At 44.7% G+C, this 6,427-nt stretch overlaps 1 protein-coding gene across 2 annotated transcripts in view; it reads left to right on the top strand.

The window, feature by feature from the left end:
- The first annotated feature begins 139 nt into the window (after window positions 1–139).
- The window catches only part of WDR7 (WD repeat domain 7), a 106,863-nt gene continuing 100,575 nt past the window's right edge, over window positions 140–6,427 (top strand). Inside the window, exon 1 of one of the 2 annotated variants that reach the window (XM_015887228.2) lies at window positions 140–279. The gene's annotated coding sequence lies outside the window, so the exon portion shown is untranslated. Of the gene's footprint in view, window positions 280–757; window positions 861–6,427 lie in introns of those variants that run through there. The other variant, XM_015887227.2, reaches the window with a different exon arrangement.

Here is a 6,427-nt window from a genome sequence, read left to right as displayed (position 1 = left end):
AGTGGCACAGTGAGGTGAGGCGGCCATCTTTGTCAGGGGCACAGCTGAGGTGAGGCGGCCATCTTGGAAAGTGGCACGGCTGAGGGGAGGCGGCCATCTTGGAAAGTGGCACGGCTGAGGGGAGGCGGCCATCTTTGTCAGGGGCACGTGTGACGTGGGCGGCCATCTTTGTCAGGGGCACGCTTGAGGGGAAGCCCGTCCCGCTGCGGCCCCGAGGAGACCGCGGCCTTTATCGCCTGCAGGACGGCGGCGGCGTTGGTATGATATAATACGATTAAGGTACGTTAATTGTCTCGGGTTTTGCCTGTTGTCTGTGATCCCGCTGGGTACCGCAGAGGTGCCGGTAGTTGTCTGCTGTCACGGGGTCCGTCCCGTTGATGCACCGCCTCGCTGATGGTTGAAGAAGCGTAACGGTTCTGTCGCAGTGCCTTAAAACAGATGAATATTCGGTAACTCAGACACCGCGAGTTTAAACGCGGCGGCAAAGGGAGATATTTACGCTGTGGTGTAACGCTCCGACGGAGACGGGGGAGGAAATAAAGGGGATTTAGTTAAAGCTATGAAGGGATTGAGTTAAAGCTATGAAGGGATTGAGTTAAAGCTATGAAGGGATTGAGTTAAAGCTATGAAGCTGGGGTTGAAGATATTGCAGCACTCCATGCTGAGCGCAGCGCGTTCCGTGCCGGCCGCAGCGCGGCTGTCACACTCGGCCGCCCGTCTCCATGGCGACGCTGTTGCCTCCGCGTGCCGTCAGTCGCGGCGGCCGGGGGGGGCGGCTTTACGACAGTGTGTGCCGTGCTGGTGAGCTGCTGCGGGCAGCGCGGCGCCGGGCGTGCTGTGCAGGGCCGCGCCGGGGGCAGGTGAGCGCTGCGGGCCGCTGTCCTTCCTCACAGCCGCGATGAGCCCTCCGTCAGCCCTTGGGCCGCCATGTCGTACGGGGTGTCGGCCCATGGGTCGTGCTGGTGGTGGTGGACGCGGTGCGGGCGGGGCCCTGTGGTGTGTGTGTGTGGGGGAGGTAAGGGAAGGCGGTGGGGGAGGCTGCACCCTCAGTGCCACATTGGCGGCTCGTCGTGGCCTCACACGGCTGTTTCCCTTTTCTTGTGCCGGCCCTGATGCCGATGGTGAGTGGGGAATGGGTTGGAGTTGGCTCTGCACCTCCCGTGGGTAACTGTGCTTAGTGTGCTGGTGACAGCTTGAGCCTGGAAAAACCTGCGTGGGTTCCGTGTGTCATCGAGCGTGGTGCCAGGGCAGCCTGTGTCAGAGGCGTCTCCCAGCTCTGCTGCAGGAATTGGATGGAGCCATGGAGCCATTAAGGCTGGAAAAGCTTTCTGACACCACAGACACCACCCAGCAGCCCCATCCCTGCTGACCACGTCCACCTGTGTAGCGTTAACACCTCCTTTTTCTGGTTTTTCATTCATCTGAATACCCACGAGGTGGGTTTCCATGGGATAGCCCTCCTTACCTTCCTGCTGTTAAGTGCTTTTAGATCAGTGTTCTGCAGTCCTGTGCTTGGCTGCAGAAAGCAGTAACCTGTTGTTGGAATGCCACTATTATTGGCACCTTGTAAAGATTAGGTAGCAGTGTATGCTTGAACTAATTGGATTTTTAATGTCTGTCTCGGAAGCAAGTTTGTTTTTGTGCTGTTGCATTTATTTTTGATTGTGTTGGGAAGGTTTGAGGCCATGTTTACAATACTCTTGTTTGTGTTACAATAACACATCGCGGCCAGGTCAAGTGCTGTGTAAACAACTATCAGAGGAGAGCTTTGTCATAGGGCCTGAAGTACAGCAGTGCTCTGTGATGTCCACTGCAGCTGAATGAGCAAGAAGAAATAGAGAATGCGTGAGAGATGGAGGTTCTGCCTGCACACGGCTGTGGGAGGGCTCAGCAGATTAATGGGGGATGAAGGAGGTCCAGGTGCCTGTACCTTTTTAATCCTTGATCAGCGTAATAGCTTGGAGCAAGCAGAGGTTAGTTCCCTCCTGCTGATATGCTTAATTCTATTGTAATGAGTGGGTTTACTGAGGTCAGAGTGAATATTCAGGGCAGTAAAATGAAGGGTGCTGTGTTTACTTTGAGCAGTCCTTGCGCCTCTTGGCTGTGTTGGGATGCATTGGTTCTCCCTGATAGCTACATATTTTTTTTTTTTTTCTTTGACTTGAAATTGGCACAGTTAATTACCAAGACAAACGCACTTGGCAGTTCAACTCACCATCTTCTGTCCTGTTTTGCATGCATATTTGTGCATGTCCATGTGCATGGTGATGGCAGATTTGCCTGGCTTTTGCTAGGCTGGTTGCCAGACATTGCTGTCGCAATGACAAATTTGTTTCACATGGCATTGACTGCATTCTTCACCTGTTTACTTGTAACACTCTCTTAGTGAAAAATGACATTTTTACTTTCTTAATAAAGACTTCTAGCATGATGTTACAGTAATATTTTTTTCATTTGTGAAGCAGAAGGTTGAGCTTGGATAAAGTTTAAAGGTACAGGTATTGCTCTCTAAGTTTTGTGTTCAGTGCTTGTTTGATGTGAGCTGAAGTGATAATGTTAGATGTGTTGGAGTTAAAGAACTGAGCATGTAGGTCCTTTCCCAGTATTTTGTATCACCTAAATACGGTCTAAAATGTCTTCTGGTAGAAAAAAACCTTCAAAAATACCCACTCAAAACCCAAATAAACAAACATGGACTTATTTGCTGAAGAAGTAGTAGCTTTTTAGAAGTGTTCTCTGACTTTCTAGACAGCATGGATTTACAGAGAGGAGATTGCCTCCCACGCTGAGACTGATGGGTGAGAAGGAGCAGCATTTGGCACAGCTCCCATAGCATCCTCTTGGACAAGCTGCTGATGTGTGCTCAGGATAAGTGCAATGAGAACTGGCTGAACACACAGCTCAGAGGGCTGTGATGGGCAGCGTGACATTCTGCTGCAGAGCAAGTCATAGTGGATACACCCAGGAACTGGTACTGAATCTTTCTTTGGTGTTTAATACCATCAGCAATGGAGCAGGTGATGGACAGAGCAAGTCTGCAGGTGGTACAAAATGGGAGGGAGGTTCACAGAGCTGCATCAGCCTGGGGATGTGAGCCAAGAAGAGCCTTATGAATTCAGCAGAGCGAAGTGCCAGGTCCTGCACCTGAAAAGCAATTTGTCTGAATATAAGGAAGGTTTCTTCCTGATGGTTGTTGTGTGCTTGGGTAGGTTGTGCATATGCAGAAATAGACATGATCCTGGGCAGCTGTAGCTGGCCCAGTTCTTGTTCATACTCATTGTGATCTCCTGCAGTGCCTTCCGCTTCACCTGTGCTACGGTTTTGTTGGATTAGGGACAGGCTTAAGAGGCAGAAATACTTGGCATTTGGTCCCCTTGTGTTGAGTTGAGATGAGTTTCAGAAGCCTCTAACAATTCCCAATGGACCTTCAGAAACAAGCAGAATGTTATTAACAGAGCAAACATTGCTGACCATTCGTGTTTAGTTACAGAATTGCTTATTCACCATCTACACAAAGAAAGGTGTGAGTATCTAATTGTGTGGGTTCTGACATTTGAACATTCGTGCAACTCTGGATACAGTATTTCGTTTTCTTCTCCCCACTTTGTTAATCCTTTTTTTTTTTTTTTTTTCCTCAGCTCCAAGTATTAAATGGAAAAGGCCATTAGTAATAAAATTATAGTCATCAGATTCGTTATAATACATGGGTAATTCAAATGGAAGCCATGATGTGATAGAAAGAAGCCTCTGCAGCAGATATGTGATGACCTGCATGTGAGTGGCTTTAGGAGGGGTATTACAGTGCTTAACTCATGACTTCTGGAGTGAAAGATTGTGTGAAAAATATTAGGCACAAATACTGTTCATGTGAAAATATGCTGTTCTTTTAGAAGGCTTCTCCTGGTGTCACAGAGGGCAGCCCTCTATGTGCTTACTGGTGACAGATCTGAGAAATAATCTAAATTCTACTGAAAATGCAGAAAAAAATGCATTAGTATGTGGTAAACACTGATGGGGAAAGGAATGGTATATTCTTAACATTTCTGAATTGCTTTGTTTGAGCTTAAGTTACATTGATTTAGAAGCAGATGTTCATTTGGCAGGCTTCAGTGGTTCATTTTGGAGCTGTTATAGACTGAGAGTGTACATGATAAAGACATAGTCATTTCATAGATGTTTTTTTTGTGGGTTTTTTTATTTTTTCATTTTTTGACAGATTCTTTTAGCACCCACATGTATCCTAAGATGCACTGGGGACAGAACTGGTACCAGCTGGAGGGCTGGGGAACTGTTTTTGTTGTCCCAATACAAGGCAGAGGTGAAAGCCCCTCATCAGCTAATGGGCTTCCTACCAGAAAGCAGTTTGGTTTGGGTGCTTTTTTTGGTCTTAGGAACTTACCACAGAGCTGTCCCAGGGTAAAGGACTTAGCTCCTGATTCTGAGGAGGTTCAGTGGTATCTCTAGGCAGCATCTCATGGCTGGAAGGTGTGGGAAAGCTTGAGGCACCTGTAAGTGATGTTGCGGAAACAGTTTGCATACAAGTGGAGGAAGGTTTGTGGCTCATATTTTTGAAAATACTGGGGTTAGTTTTCAAGTATAAATTGTGGCAGAAGGAATTTATAGTTTTACACTATGCTGTGGTTTGTATATGGAAAGTTCTCATTTAGGCGATATTCTCATTTGCTGCCTATTAGAGTTACTTATGTGACTGATGAGGCAGAAAACCTCAAAAATCCTGTAAATTACATGGTTCTATCTTTAATTTGTTGCAGCAAACATTATTATTAAGCTCTGTGGTCATACATCCAACCTTCATCTTCACTGCCATGGTCTTCTTAGGTCACTTCTCTGATTTTGCTGAGCAATGCACTGCTGTTAACTATTAAAATCCTTTATGCATCTGCTTTGCCTCTTCTTAAGTAGACTTGTATGTGAATGCAACATTTTGTTTTCTGCTTGCAGTTTTGTTCCCTAGGTTAGCTGTGAAGGCTTTACCAGTGCTCTACATGTGAAAGAAGTGCTTGTTGGTGTTGGTAGGACTATGGTTTGGTGAAGGTGTTAAGTGAACCTTTGATTCAGTATTTAAGCAATGTGTTGTACTTCAGAAATCAGTTTAGTAGCTTTGCTCAGGTGGGGATTTTTTCCATGATTATGGAATTTTACTGACCTACATCCTTATTAGTGCTGCTGAGAGTCAGTGACTATTCCACCAAGTTTGTAGATTATTTTCTACTCTTTTCATTACTCATGCAAGGGCATCATAATAGTGATATTCTTTCAAGTCCATTTATTAAATAAATATCGATTACTTATTCCAACTGTTCTGCATCTGTGTATTCATTGTGACTCTGAGAGGGGTAGTTTGGAAATGAAGGAATACCCTATTTCTTTCTATACACACAGAATGACACAAAGTCATTCTTTCTGTGTGCGTTTGGAGAAGAGCATCAAGGCACTTGTGGAAGTGGTATGAAGGACTTTTAAGGAGGAAGAACGCAGTTTGGTGTCTACAGCTCATTTTCCAGTTAGAATTTCCAGTTCCTATTTCTGCAAAGCAGAACAGATAAGTAGAACACAGAGTTTCATTTGCAGTGGTTCGCTGCATGCTTTTTGACCATTTGTCAATAGGTACTGTGTTTATTTGTTACTGCAGTTTGTCATCATTGATGTAAAAAAAAAAAAATCCTATATTGATTGTTTCCAGACATTAAGTGACTTTTGGTTTTTACTGGGAATGTATTTGGTGCTCAGTGTCAGTAGAGAACTGTTGTTCTTTGTAGTCTGGATTCAGCGCTGGTTGAGATGAGTTTGTGGTACTTCCTGAAAATGAAGGTTTTAATGAAGGCTTTGCGATGCCATAATAAAAAACTGGAAGGCAAGAGGTAGCTTTTCTTTTTGCTCTCCCTCCCCCGGGGGTTGGTATTAGAAGTTCTAAGAACTCTTTCTTTTATATGGAAGTTGTGAAATGTGATTATTTGTAAGGCTTTGGAAATGGTTTTGCTGTTGATGTTTGCAGTGCTTTCTCACTTTGGTCTGCATGGAAGGTACGAGGTATATTAGATTACTTATATGTGGTAATACTTGTGACTGCTGTAACATCCTTGTGAAAATCCAGAATTTTAAGTACATATTTATAATGCTGTCTATTATTATTATTATTATTATTATTATTATTATTTAATTTTAAGATAGAAATACTTAGTAAAGCACTGAGCTTAGTGCAGAAGTTAATGAAATAATTGTATACCCTGATAGGGGAGCTCCTTTATTATCTCAGCGTGCAGTTGTTTGCATTGCTGAGACAATCAGAGAGATGACTTATGGAAATATTCTGATGCATTCCCTGATCTGTGAGCAATAGGAAATCATTTCCCATGAAAAGCATGGGAAGAGACTTTGTGTTACTTGTCTGCATTTTTATTCCTGG

This window comes from Coturnix japonica, chromosome Z (assembly GCF_001577835.2).
Source record: "Coturnix japonica isolate 7356 chromosome Z, Coturnix japonica 2.1, whole genome shotgun sequence".
NCBI classification, from domain to species: Eukaryota; Metazoa; Chordata; class Aves; order Galliformes; family Phasianidae; genus Coturnix; species Coturnix japonica.
Note: the sequence above shows the minus strand (reverse complement) of the source record. Positions and strands in the feature narration are given on the sequence as shown.